This window comes from Melanerpes formicivorus, unplaced genomic scaffold, assembly GCF_026170545.1.
Source record: "Melanerpes formicivorus ecotype bairdi unplaced genomic scaffold, bMelFor1.0.p_v2 SCAF_24, whole genome shotgun sequence".
Classification (NCBI taxonomy): domain Eukaryota; kingdom Metazoa; phylum Chordata; class Aves; order Piciformes; family Picidae; genus Melanerpes; species Melanerpes formicivorus.
Window position 1 is genome coordinate 12886983 of NW_027142376.1, and position 14190 is coordinate 12901172.

Genomic DNA, 14190 nt, shown 5'->3' on the forward strand with positions numbered 1-14190 from the left:
AAACTGTCCCTCTGGAAGTTACCACACCAGTACAGTTCTTCTGTACCAGTCCTTCTGTCCAGATAATGCTTTTCTCATTTGGTGTAGTGTCTTGATATCTCCATGCAGTGACAAAACAAATGGTGGCATGAGTTGCCTTTCTGCTCCTAATAGTTATACATAAAGATTTGGGGTTGTTGGGGGTTTGCTGTGGTGGTTGTTTGTTGTTTTGGGTTTGTTTTTAGTTTTGTTTTTCCTGGCTGTTTCTAAAACCTGTGCACAACAGCGACTTCTCTCATGAATGTCCCTGACAGCTGTAAGACCCAGATGCCAAGTTCTGGCTCCCAAGCCTTGGACCTCTTCTTTGGCATCTTTTCTGGTCTTTTGGCTGGTTCCTTTGCTTGTTGCTGTGGCAGCTGTGGAGCTGATTGATGCAAAGCTAACTCATTTGGATTCTGCTTTATTTTTGGTGATGCCACTTCTCTCAGGCTTTGCTCTGTGAGAATTATCTGTATGCTTTTAAGATATGCTAAGACTGTGAATTCTTTAAAACTTTCAAATTGCTGTGATTACAAATATTTAATTTTAAAATGTAAATAAGAAAGTGTTCAGTTCTCATTATTAGGGAATAAAACCAGTCTGACTTTAAATAACAGTAATCCTCCATCCCTGATACATTGGTTTGGCACTAGCTGTCTGGGTAAGGAGAATGATAGCACTTCCATTGTATGAAATATTTCTGCAATTTTGTAGACAACAAGGGTGCCTGGGACATGGTTCCAGAGGGACCTTGACAGGCTGGAGAGGTGGGCACAACCCAACCTCATGAAGTTCAATAAGAGCAAGGGCAGGGTCCTGCAGCTGGGTCGAGGCAATCCCAGGCACAAATCCAGGCTGGGCAGTGACTGGCTGGAAAGGAGCCCTGAGGAGAGAGACTTGGGGGTGCTGGTGGACAAGAAGCTCAACAGGAGCTCTCAATGTGCACTTGCAGCCCGCAAAGCCAATCAGATCCTGGGCTGTATCAGGAGAAGTGTGGCTAGCAGGTCGAGGGAGGTGATCCTCCCCCTCTACTCAGCCCTGGTGAGACCCCACCTGGAGTACTGTGTCCAGTTCTGGAGCCCCTATTACAAGAGGGATGTGGAGGTGCTGGAAGGTGTCCAGAGAAGGGCCACAAGGATGATCAGAGGGCTGGAGCACCTCTCCTATGAGGACAGACTGAAGGAGTTGGGGCTGTTCAGTCTGCAGAAGAGAAGGCTCCCAGGTGACCTCATTGTGGCCTTCCAGTATCTGAAGGGGGCCTACAGGAAGGCTGGGGAAGGACTTCTCAGGATCTCAGGTAGTGATAGGACTAGGGGGAATGGAATGAAGCTGGAGGTGGGGAGATTCAGGCTAGATGTGAGGAGGAGGTTCTTCACCATGAGAGTGGTGAAACCCTGGAATGGGTTGTCCAGGGAGGTGGTCGAGGCCCCGTCCCTGGGGGTGTTTAAGAGCAGGCTGGATGAGACTCTGTCCAGCCTGATCTAGTGTAGGGTGTCCCTGCCCATGGCAGGGGGCTTGGAACTAGATGATCCTTGTGGTCCCTTCCAACCCTGAATGAAACTATGAAACTATGAAACTATGAAACTAACTTTTAAGAGATGTGCTTATAATCTGAAGACCAGCAAGTACTGGATGTGTTACTGTTGTGGGTTTAAGACTGGGTGTCTTAACCGTGGAGTTGAGAGTCCTCCAAGTACCAAAGTGGTGCAGGGAGGTGGACACCTGAAAGTGTAATGTTTCATTGCTTCATCCCATCATGCCTGCATCTCCCTTATATATACCGACAGCATGGGCTGTTTTGCCCCTTTCCCCCATCTCTTCTGCTCCCAGCCAGACCTTATATCTTGTGAGGGAGGTGTGTGGCCTGGCTTGGCCTTGGTAGAGCTAATTTATTCTGTGCAATTCAGGCCTGGTCATTTCAATACCTAGGAACTTTTTGTAGATGGAGACTATCGGAAGCATAACTGTCCAAAGGGTAGGAGAAAGAACAAACTAGGATAGACTAGACTAGGCAAGACTGCACTAGACAAGACTAGACTAGACTAGACTTGAATTGAATTGAATTGAATTGAATTGAATTGAATTGAATTGAATTGAATTGAATTGAATTGAATTGAATTGAATTGAATTGACCAGGTTGGAAAAGACCTTTGAGATCATCGAATCCAACCTATCATCCAACACCATCTAATCAACTAAACCATGGCACCAAGCGCCCCATCCAATCTCTTCCTAAACACCTCCAGTGATGGTGACTCCACCACCTCCATGGGCAGCACATTCCAATGGCCAATCACTCTTTCTATGAAGAACCTCTTCCTAACATCCAGCCTAAACCTCCCCTGGCACAGCTTGAGATTGAGTCCTCTTGTTCTGGTGCTGGGAGAAGAGACCAGCCCCCACCTGTCTACAACCTCCCTTCAGGTAGTTGTAGAGAACAAGAAGGTCTCCCCTGAGCCTCCTTTTCTCCAGGCTAAGCACCCCCAGCTCCCTCAGCCTCTCCTCGTAGGCCTTGTGCTCCATACCCCTCCCCAGCTTTGTTGCCCTTCTCTGGACACCTTCCAGCAACTCAACATCTTTCCTAAACTGAGGGTCCCAGCACTGGACTCAGGACTCAAAGTGTGGCCTAACCAGTGCTGAGTAGAGGGGCAGATCAAACTAGATCACAGCCCTTCCCTTTGGAATTATTAAAGCATATTTGCATAGAATTTAATAATTTGCCATAATTCATAAGCCATGTATTAACTTTCCAAAAACGCTCCAGAAAGATGCACTGCTGTTTACATGAGTAAATCAGTTCCATGCTGTAGCCACTTTTTGGTTTTTCCCATTTACAGTGTAAACATTAGTCACAAAAATCAGAGTAAATTCAATAATGTGAATGTGAACACCCAGATTTTACTCTATTTGCATAGTAAATCCAGAACTGATTTAGTGTTACTGATTTGTCTCTTAATGAGTATACAGTTTTGTGAGACCTTGGGAGTTAATTTCTAACATATTGATAATTTTCTTTTTATTAGCCAGTTGTAGATACGTTCCCAAATTAAAATTCTGTCCAGAGCCACCTCCAGATCTATCTGTTCCCTTAATAGCCTAAATCTTTATCCTTTGACTTCTGGAGCTGTTTTAATGTGGTTTCAGGGTTTTGAATCTTTGTGGATGCACATTTGAATCTAGGTTTTAGTGCTACAGGCTGGGGTCAGAGTGGCTGGAGAGCAGCCAGGCAGAGAGGGACCTGGGGGTGCTGGTTGATGGTAGGATGAACATGAGCCTGCAGTGTGCCCAGGTGGCCAGGAGGGCCAATGGCATCCTGGCCTGCATCAGGAACAGTGTGGCCAGCAGGAGCAGGGAGGTCATTCTGCCCCTGTACACTGCACTGGTTAGGCCACACCTCGAGTCCTGTGTCCAGTTCTGGGCCCCTCAGTTTAGGAAGGAGGTTGACTTGCTGGAACAAGTCCAGAGAACAGCAACAAAGTTGGTGAGGGGCTCGGAACACAGCCCTGTGAGGAGAGACTGAGGGAGCTGGGGCTGCTTAGCCTGGAGAGGAGGAGACTCAGGGGTGACCTTATTGCTCTCTACAACTACCTGAAGGGGGGTTGTAAACAGGCAGAGGTTGGTCTCTTCTCCCAGGCAGCCAGCACCAGAACAAGAGGACACAGTCTCAGGCTGCGCCAGGGGAAGTTCAGGCTGGAGGTCAGGAGGAAGTTTTACACAGAGAGAGTGATTGCCCATTGGGATGGGCTGCCCAGGGAGGTGGTGGAGTCACCATCATTGGAGGTGTTCAGGAGGAGACTTGACAGGGTGCTTGGTTACATGGGTTAGTTGATTAGGTGGTGTTGGGTGATAGGTTGGACGCGATGATCTTGAAGGTCTCTTCCAACCTGGTCTATTCTATTCTATTCTATTCTATTCTATTCTATTCTATTCTATTCTATTCTATTCTATTCTATTCTATTCTATTCTATCAAGACACAGATCACTGCCTTTGTTTTGCATAGGAGAGGCTTTTTTAATATTGGATACAATGAATGCTGGGAATTCTTTGACTTCTTGTGCACCTGTGATATGGGTGGAATCATAGAATCACCTGGGTTGGAAGGGACCTCAAAAAGTCCTCTAGTCTCAAGCTCCCTGCAGTGAGTAGTGACATCCTCAACCAGATCTGTTCAAATGTTGCTTCACATTAAGGATTTTCTTGTATTTGTGCTTTTTTCATCCCTGTGTTATTGCCTCTGGCTGTCTACCAGGGAGCACTGACAACTACTTAAACATGTATGCTTTCTTAACTTCCTGTAACTGCTGCCACTCTGTGCATCTGTTGCTTTTTAGGAGGTTTTTTTTTGGTCAGTGCTCAGTCAAGCCCTCTGTGAACTTAAAGCTGTCCTGGCTGTGTGCATACTCAGCAATTCCAAAGTTGATAATTCCCTGTTTTTTAATGTAAACCCAAAACCAACCAACCATCCAAACAAACAAAACAACCAACCAAATGAACAAAAAACCCACGAGGACCCAACAGGCCAAAACCCAACACATCCAATCCTGCTTTCTAGCTCACAAAACCAAAACTTCATTTCAGTTTAAATCAGTTTTAAGGATTGATACCATCTACCAATTGATTGGTTTTGCATTTGAAAAATAGTTAAATCCTCATAATGAACATTCTACTCTGGATGGCCACAGGAAAGCATATTGTAATTAATCACTGGTTAGGTCACACCTTGAGTACTGTGTCCAGTTCTGGGCCCCTCAGTTTAGGAAGGAGGTTGACTTGCTGGAGCGTGTCCAGAGAAGGGCAACAAAGTTGGTGGGGGGCTTGGAACACAGCCCTGTGAGGAGAGGCTGAGGGAGCTGGGGTTGCTTAGCCTGGAGAAGAGGAGACTCAGGGGTGACCTTCTTGCTCTCTACAACTACCTGAAGGGAGGTTGTAGACAGGCAGAGGTTGGTCTCTTCTCCCAGGCAACCAGTACCGGAACAAGAGGACACAGTCTCAGGCTGCACCAGGGGAGGTTTAGGCTGGAGGTCAGGAGGAAGTTTTACACAGAGAGAGTGATTGCCCATTGGAATGGGCTGCCCGGGGAGGTGGTGGAGTCACCATCATTGGAGGTGTTCAGGAGGAGACTTGATGGGGTGCTTGGTTGTATGGTTTAGTTGGTTGGGTTGTGTTGGATGATAGGTTGGATGCGATGATTATGAAGGTTTCTTCCAGCCTGGTCTATTCTATTCTATTCTATTCTATTCTATTCTATTCTATTCTATTCTATTCTATTCTATTCTATTCTATTCTATTCTATTCTATTCTATTCTGTTCCGTTCCATTCTATTCTATTCTATTCTATTCTATTCTATTCTATTCTATTCTATTCTATTCTATTCTATTCTGTTCCGTTCCATTCTATTCTATTCTATTCTATTCTATTCTATTCTATTCTATTCTATTCTATTCTATTCTATTCCGTTCCGTTCCATTCTATTCTATTCTATTCTATTCTATTCTATTCTATTCTATTCTATTCTATTCTATTCTATTCTATTCTATTCTATTCTATTCTATTCTATTCTATTCCATTCCATTCCATTCCATTCCATTCCATTCCATTCCATTCCATTCTACTCTAATTATTCATTTGGGGATTATTAAATATGTAAAGTGTTTATTACATTATTCCCCCCCTCCCCCAGTCACACTCTATTTGATTCAAGGTATCTGCACCCAATATTCTGAAATAAACCACTTTTACCAAGCAGTATGACACCATACCTGGAAAGAAAAATACCATGCAGAGACGAGGTAAACTGGTACCTTCATACACAATGTGTGAATTCCTCCAGCAGGAAAATAAAATGTCAGATAAAACCACATGAGTTTGTTAAAATGCTGTTTCTTCTTCTTCTTCTTTTTTTTTTTAATAGCTTCTGATGTTGAATAAATGCAAAGGTTATTCATATCTGTAGCTTCAAATTAAATCTTAAAATGCAAGGGAGAGAGTTTGACTGGGAAAATGTTACCTCAAATTTAAACAACTAATTAATTTTTCTTTTTGATGATGTTGTTTTTTTTTCCCCTGAGTTTTAGCCTAAGGAAGGGTAAATGGTACAAATATAATTATAAAGCTGGTGAGAGGTCTGGAGCACAGCCCTGTGAGGAGTGGCTGAGGGAGATGGGGTTGCTTAGCCTGGAGAAGAGGAGGCTCAGAGGAGACCTTATTGCTGTCTACAACTACCTGTAGGGAGGTTGTAGCCAGGTGGGGGTTGGTCTCTTCTCCCAGGCAGCCAGCACCAGAACAAGAGGACACAGTCTCAAGCTGTGCCAAGGGAGGTTTAGGCTGGATGTTAGGAAGAAATTCTTCACAGAAAGAGTGTTGGCCATTGGAATGTGCTGCCCATGGAGGTGGTGGAGTCACCATCCCTGGAGGTGTTTAGGAAGAGACTGGATGAGGCGCTTGGTGTCATGGTTTAGTTGATAGTGTTGGATGACAGGTTGGACTTGATGATCTCAAAGTTCTTTTCCAACCTGGTGAATTGTATTCTGTTCTATTTGGTGCATCAATTATACCAGTATATTTGCATGAATTAAAATTCTGACAAGCCTCTGAAGTGACATAGTCTGTTCTTGTACCAGAATATAAATATCTATAACGAACTCTACTGACCTAACTAGTAGTATGAATGTAGATGTTATTCCATATTGGGGTAGTTTTAGACTATGCCTTTAAATATTTCACAGATCTTGAGCAGAAAAGTAGTAAAAATGTAAACAAATCACTATTGGAGTCACTTCTTGATTAGGCAAGCTCTGAACATTTATAGTGTGCATTCTGTTGTTTTGGGAGGTGCCCTCTCTCCCTATTCATTTCCCAAGTTTCATAGTTTCATAGTTTCATTCAGGGTTGGAAGGGACCACAAGGATCATCTAGTTCCAACCCCCCTGCCATGGGCAGGGACACCCCACACTAGATCAGGCTGGACAGAGCCTCATCCAGCCTGCTCTTAAACACCTCCAGGGACGGGGCCTCGACCACCTCCCTGGACAACCCATTCCAGGGCTTCACCACTCTCCTGGGGAAGAACTTCCTCCTCACATCTAGCCTGAATCTCCCCACCTCCAGCTTCATTCCATTCCCCCTAGTCCTATCACTACCTGAGATCCTGAGAAGTCCTTCCCCAGCCTTCCTGGAGGCCCCCTTCAGATACTGGAAGGCCACAGTTAGGTCACCTGGGAGCCTTCTCTTCTGCAGACTGAACAGCCCCAACTCCTTCAGTCTGTCCTCATAGGAGAGGTGCTCCAGCCCTCTGATCATCCTTGTGGCCCTTCTCTGGACACGTTACTCAAAATGTTACTCAAAAAGTTACTCAAAATGGTTTCTGCATGCTTAGACTTAGAGCTTTAAATTCTCTGTGTTAGCAATTTAACCATCTTCACATACTAGATGGATTTTAGAGATTCCTTAGTACTGTTATGGGAGGGTGGGTATTTTAGTCCGGGTCAGCACTACATTTGAAAAGGTATTTCAGTTCTGATAAAGGATAATTTTTGGTGTGTTTTGTAGGGCACACTAAAGGGAGAGGGGGAACCAAAAACCCAAACAACCTCCCACACACAAAACAAAGAAAAGAAAGCCCAGCAAACCAAACCACCTCCAACAACAACATCAACAACCCCAACAAAACCAAACCACAAGCAAATAACCCCCAAAACCACACAGCAGCAACTGGAAGCTGTTTCAGTCTAGCAGACCTGTGGAACCAGTTTTCAGAGATGTTTTCATTGTATGCTTTTTGAAAAAGAAAGGCAAATTTATTTCTTTATTTTTTTTCCTGTTATACTTTCCCAGCTATAATTGATACATTCCATTCCTGCCTGCAGATATCTCCCTAGGGATTTGGTCCATTTGGTCTATGGAGGATAAACAAAGCAAAGTTGACTTAAAATAGTTTTAACAGATGCCAGAACAAGCAAAATAATGATTTTGCTTGATGGAGAAGAAATAAGTTGAAATGAGTCATCTGAGCAGTTAAGCAGTTTTTCACTCAGTATTGAGAGCTTTCTGAATTGTGCCCGCGGAACAAAGCCTGTTTTGTTGTTACATAGACACTGGTTTGCAATATAGTAAAACTAGGCTGCTGATCCTTTGAACCAAAAACACACTTTAAGTGAAGAAAAACATTTCAATCCTGGGTCAATAGAGGTAGTAATCATAGAATCAGGGAGGTTGGAAAAGACCTCAAAGATCATCAAGTCCAACCTGTCACCCAGCACCTCATGACTACTAAACCATGGCACCAAGTGTCACGTCTAATCCCCTCTTGAACACCTCCAGTAATGGTGACTCCACCACCTCCCTAGGCAGCACATTCCAATGGCTAATCACTCTTTCTATGAAGAACTTCTTCCTAACATCCAGCCTAAATCTCCCCTGGTGCAGCTTGAGACTGTGTCCTCATGTTCTGGTGCTGATTGCCTGGGAGAAGAGACCAACTCCCTCCTGGCTACAACCTGCCTTCAGGTAGTTGTAGATAGCAATAAGGTCTCCCCTGAGCCTTCTCTTCTCCAGGTTAAACAATCCCAGCTCCCTGTGTACATTACTGTATTGGCTGTTGGGAAAGTTGCCTAAGCACAAATAACTGGTCTGACAAAGACCAGTGTTCTGTTGCGTTTTCCACTTGTAGTCATGTTTTAAAGTATTTAAAGTATATGGAAAACATGTAATGATGGATTTAGAATCTGGTACAGGGCAATTAATTCCTTCTAATTATCTGATACACATTGATTGGTAAATGATAAGGTTCTTGTGAACTTTTAACTCTGCTTCTATAATGCAGCTAATATGGTGGTTTAAGTCTTGACTGTGGGGAGTAAACCTTGGGCAAAATACTGCATAAGAAGATGGGGTGTCATTTGCTCTGCTTTTCCTCTGCTTGGCACTGCATTGGCTCTGCAAGTCTCCTGTGTATACTTCAGAGTATTTTGAGCCAAATGTTTCAATAGTTATATCACACAGAAGCAAACAAAAACAAAACAGGCAAAACAGCAGAGCCAGAAACTCCAATGGGGTCACATGAGCTGCTCTCTTCCCCTGCAGTTTCAAGTTAGTGTATTTATTAAAGCACAGGTTACTCTTCTTGTCTTAACATCTAGAAGATCATTCCAGTGACCATGAAATAATTGAGTTTTCAATATGCAGTCAAGCTAAGAGGGGCAGCAACAAAACCTCCACTCTGGACTTCTGGAGGGCAGACTTCAGGTTACTTAGGTGAAGGGAGTGTGGGTAAGCAGCAGCGCTTTTTGAGCAGGGCCAGTGGCGCAATGGATAACGCGTCTGACTACGGATCAGAAGATTCTAGGTTCGACTCCTGGCTGGCTCGGCTGCTCTTTTTCATGGAACAGGTCATCCTGAGTGCATTAACACAGCACTTAGAGGATGGCCAAGGGATCAGGCTCAGCCAACATGGATTTAGGAAGGGCAGGTCCTGCCTGACCAACCTGATCTCCTTCTATGAGCAGGTGACTGCCTGGTGGATGTGGGGAGGCCTGTGGATGTAGTTTACCTGGACCTCAGCAAGGCCTTTGACTCCATCCCCCATAGCAAATTCCTGGCCAAGCTGTCAGCCCATGGCTTGGACAGCAGCACTCTGAGCTGGGTTAGGAACTGGCTGAATGGCCGAACCCAGAGAGTGGTGGTGAATGGTGTCACATCCAGCTGGTGGCCAGTCAGTAGTGGAGTCCCCCCGGGATCAGTGCTGGGCCCCATCCTCTTTAACATCTTTATTGATGATCTGGATGAGGGCATTGAGTCTATCATCAGTAAATTTGCTGATGACACCAAGCTGGGGGCAGGAGTTGATCTGCTGGAGGGTAGAGAGGCTTTGCAGAGAGACCTCTACAGGCTGGGCAGATGGGCAGAATCCAACAGCATGAGATTTAACACATCCAAGTGCCGGGTTCTGCACATTGGCCACAACAACCCCATGCAGTGCTACAGGCTGGGGTCAGAGTGGCTGGAGAGCAGCCAGGCAGAGAGGGACCTGGGGGTGCTGGTTGATGGTAGGCTGAACATGAGCCTGCAGTGTGCCCAGGCAGCCAAGAGGGCCAATGGCATCCTGGCCTGCATTAAGAACAGTGTGGGCAGCAGGAGCAGGGAGGTCATTCTGCCCCTGTACACTGCACTGGTTAGGCCACACCTCGAGTACTGTGTCCAGCTCTGGGCCCCTCAGTTGAGGAAGGAGGTTGACTTGCTGGAACGAGTCCAGAGAAGGGCAACGAAGTTGGTGAGGGGTTTGGAACACAGCCCTGTGAGGAAAGACTGAGGGAGCTGGGGCTGCTTAGCCTGGAGAGGAGGAGACTCAGGGGTGACCTTATTGCTCTCTACAACTACCTGAAGGGGGGTTGTAAACAGGCAGAGGTTGGTCTCTTCTCCCAGGCATCCAGCACCAGAACAAGAGGACACAGTCTCAGGCTGCGCCAGGGGAAGTTCAGGCTGGAGGTCAGAAGGAAGTTTTACACAGAGAGAGTGATTGCCCATTGGGATGGGCTGCCCGGGGAGGTGGTGGAGTCGCCGTCACTGGAGGTGTTCAGGAGGAGACTTGACAGGGTGCTTGGTTACATGGGTTAGTTGATTAGGTGGTGTTGGGTGATAGGTTGGACGCGATGATCTTGAAGGTCTCTTCCAACCTGGTTTATTCTACTCTATTCTATTCTATAACTCAGAAGGTACCATGTGAAATAGCCCTTAAAAACAAAGGGGTCCAGGAGGGCTGGACCTACTTCAAGAAAGAATTCTTGAAGGCGCAGGAACAGGCTGTGCCAATGTGCTGGAAGATGAGAGGCTGGGGTAGAAGGCCAGCCTGGCTGGGCATTGAACTTCTGGGTGAATTAAGAGAAACAAAGAGGGTGTATCATCTTTGGATGAAAGGTGAGGAAACCCATGGAATGTTTAAAGATGTTGCTAGGTCATGCAGGAAAAAAATTAGAGAGGCAAAGGCCCATTTATAGCTTAGACTAGCCACTGCTGTGAAGGGCAACAAAACAAGCATGCTAGAAATACATTAATAGGGATGTTAGGAAGAAGTTCTTCACAGAAAGAGTGATTGGCCATTGGAATGGGCTGCCCAGGGAGGTGGTGGAGTCACCATCACTGGAGGTGTTTAGGAAGAGACTGGATGGGGCACTTGGTGCCATGGTTTAGTTGATTAGATGGTGTTGGGTGATAGATTGGACTTGATGATCTCAAAGGTCTTTTCCAACCTGGTCTATTCTATTCTAGTCTAGTCTAGTCTAGTCTAGTCCATTCTATTCTATAATCGTTGTTGTCCAAGTTCATCTCTTTAAAGGAAGCCAATGAAGCAGAAACAGTAGCTGTGATCAGTGCTGTCAAAGTTGTTTTTCAATAGTTGCTTGAAGGTAATGCTTCTAGGTTTTACATTGTTTGTTATTCTTTGAAGATGCTGTTTGGATAGATCCTGTGGTCAGGGATGTGCTTCATCCACATATGGACTTCATTTTAGGGGGAACAAAAAAGCCTTTTGGTGGGAACAGCTTATTTGATTTGTTTCCCCCCGACAGTGCTGCACAGTGATCAGGGTGCAAGAAAGATGTGTTATGTTTTCAATTACATTCTGGGGAATGTTTTGTAGAACAAAAAGACTAAACATGAGAGACCTGAAGCAGCAGGTTTCTTAGAGGTTCACTGTGAGAAGCTATCGTTATCCATTTGTCTTTTGTTCTCAGCTTTCTTCCAGGGACAGACTGTTGGATGTTTGCATGTTCTTTACTCAAGTAACAGTATTGCATTTATTTTCATAACTTTCTAAATGCAGCTTTCACATTCTGCAATCTTAAAACCACTGTCAAATGAGTAAGGCAAAGGAAAATGGTCTGGTTTGAGGTGAGGGCAAAGATAAAGCTTCACCACATGTTTTCTGGGTAACCTAGAGTCTGACACTACTGTCAGCACCAACTTCTTCAGAGAGCATTGTTGTTAGGCCCAGCAAGTGGTTTGCAGGCTTTTCTCATGCAGAGCTGTGCAGACAACTGAACAATGACACACCTTTCAGTGGGCAGAAATCAAATGAGGAATGAACTTGGAGTGAAGGACAATAAGCTCTGGGAATGGCTGCTCTGGGAATGGCTGCTCTGGGAATGGCTGCTGTGCTTCTGCAGGAGTGATTGCCTTTCCCCAGTCAGTGCCACTAGGCAGAGACTGAACGCTATGGGTTTGAGGAATGCTGAGCACTGGTGCAAAGTGCATGATGGCAAGGGGAGAAAGGTGTCATGCACTGTGACGTGCATCTGAGGGCAAAAGTGAATTTAGGCTGTGCAAGGAAGAGCTGAGGCGCAGCATGTAGGATCTGTCCTTCCTAATCTGGGCTCCTCAGTTTAGGAAGGAGGTTGACTTGCTGGAGCGTGTCCAGAGAAGGGCAACAAAGTTGGTGAGGGGCTTGGAACACAGCCCTGTGAGGAGAGGCTGAGGGAGCTGGGGTTGCTTAGCCTGGAGAAGAGGAGACTCAGGAGTGACCATATAACTCTCTACAACTTCCTGAAGGGAGGTTGTAGACAGGCAGAGGTTGGTCTCTTCTCCCAGACTACCAGTACCAGAACAAGAGGACACAGTCTCAGGCTGCAGCAGGGGAGGTTTAGGCTGGAGGTTAAAAGGAAGTTTTACAGAGAGAGAGTGATTGCCCATTGGAATGGGCTGCCTGGGGAGGTGATGGAGTCACCATCACTGGAGGTGTTCAGGAGGAGACTTGATGGGGTGCTTGGTTTCATGGTTTAGTTGATAAGGTGTTGTTCGATGATAGGTTGGACACGATGATCTTGAAGTTCTCTTCCAACCTGGTCTATTCTATTCTATTCTATTCTATTCTATTCTATTCTATTCTATTCTATTCTATTCTATTCTATTCTATTCTATTCTATTCTGTTCTGTTCTGTTCTGTTCTATTCTATTCTATTCTATTCTATTCTATTCTGAGTAGGATAGGATATAGACCTGGTGGTTAGGAGTCCTTCTGCAAAGGTGTGGAGTTTGTTTCCTCTTTCATATGCTTAACACTGAATTCCTAGTAATGCATGAGGTTCTTCCTGACATCTCAGCAAACAGGTGTTCAAGGCATTTTCTTTGTTGCTGTTTTGGACTTTTGTTGAAGCAGCTCTGCTGCTGGTTCTGTCCGTTGCTCTATCTTGCCTGTAATATTGCCACAGAACTGCCTGAGCATCTGCTGACAAAGAGCTTTTGGAGTGGTAGCTCATACAATTCCTGGTGAACAGCAAAAACAAACAGGGTCCTGTAAAGGGACATATTTTACATGAATTACTTTTATCAGCAAATATATGACTGCTTTACAGCCTTTCCACATTATCTATTTACAAGTGTGAAATAATTCAGAGTACTCATAAGTACTTCTTAAAAGCTCTTTGTAAATGTGTGACTTTCCAGTGGATGGATTTTGGGTTCAGGACTGCATTGCCCTTTTTTGTCTTTTATTAAGAAGGTGAAAATTAAGATCCAAATCTATTTGTGGCATCTGATGCTCAAGTATGCAGGCAAAGGGTAGCAGACAGTCTCATGTAATACTGGAGGGAATAGGGAACGAAACTGTTGTTTCTCTGTGTTTTGTAAACAGCACAAGGCCTGGGCTCTGAAAGATTGCTTGTTCTCCAAGCTACCAATGAAATCATTAAATAGTAATTCTCAGAAATGAGAAATTGAATTTATTTCAACCTTCTTCCTTTTTTTTTTCAATAGAAACAAGGCACTTTAATTTCCTTGTCTACTTGGTGTGCTGACACACAGTATTTATTTTTTTTTCTTCCTGAAAAAGGGACTATCCCAGCAGAAACTGAAGCAAAATTAAAGGCATTTGATTATTTTAATCAGTGGGAGTGTTTTATAATGCTCTTGGTCTGATAACTAACATAAAGTTAGTTGTATAAACTAATTCTTGCTCTGGTTAGGCCACACCTTGAGTCCTGTGTCCAGTTCTGGGTTCCTCAATTTAAGAAGGACATTGAGATGCCTCAACGTGTCCAGAGAAGGGCAATGAGGCTGGGGAGGGGTCTGGAGCACAGCCCTGTGAGGAGAGGCTGAGGGAGCTGGGATTGTTTAGCCTGGAGAAGAGGAGGCTCAGGGGAGACCTTCTTGCTCTCTACAACTACCTGAAGGGTGGTTGTAG

At 44.9% G+C, this 14190-nt stretch overlaps 1 protein-coding gene and 1 non-coding gene across 3 annotated transcripts in view; both read left to right on the forward strand.

Annotated features, from left to right (window-relative positions):
- The window catches only part of ANO10 (anoctamin 10), a 109668-nt gene that overhangs the window by 38191 nt on the left and 57287 nt on the right, over positions 1-14190 (forward strand). The gene's annotated exons all lie outside the window — the stretch shown is intronic.
- Positions 9312-9384, forward strand: TRNAR-ACG (transfer RNA arginine (anticodon ACG)). Its single transcript has one exon. It is a non-coding gene; the product is annotated as a tRNA-Arg (tRNA).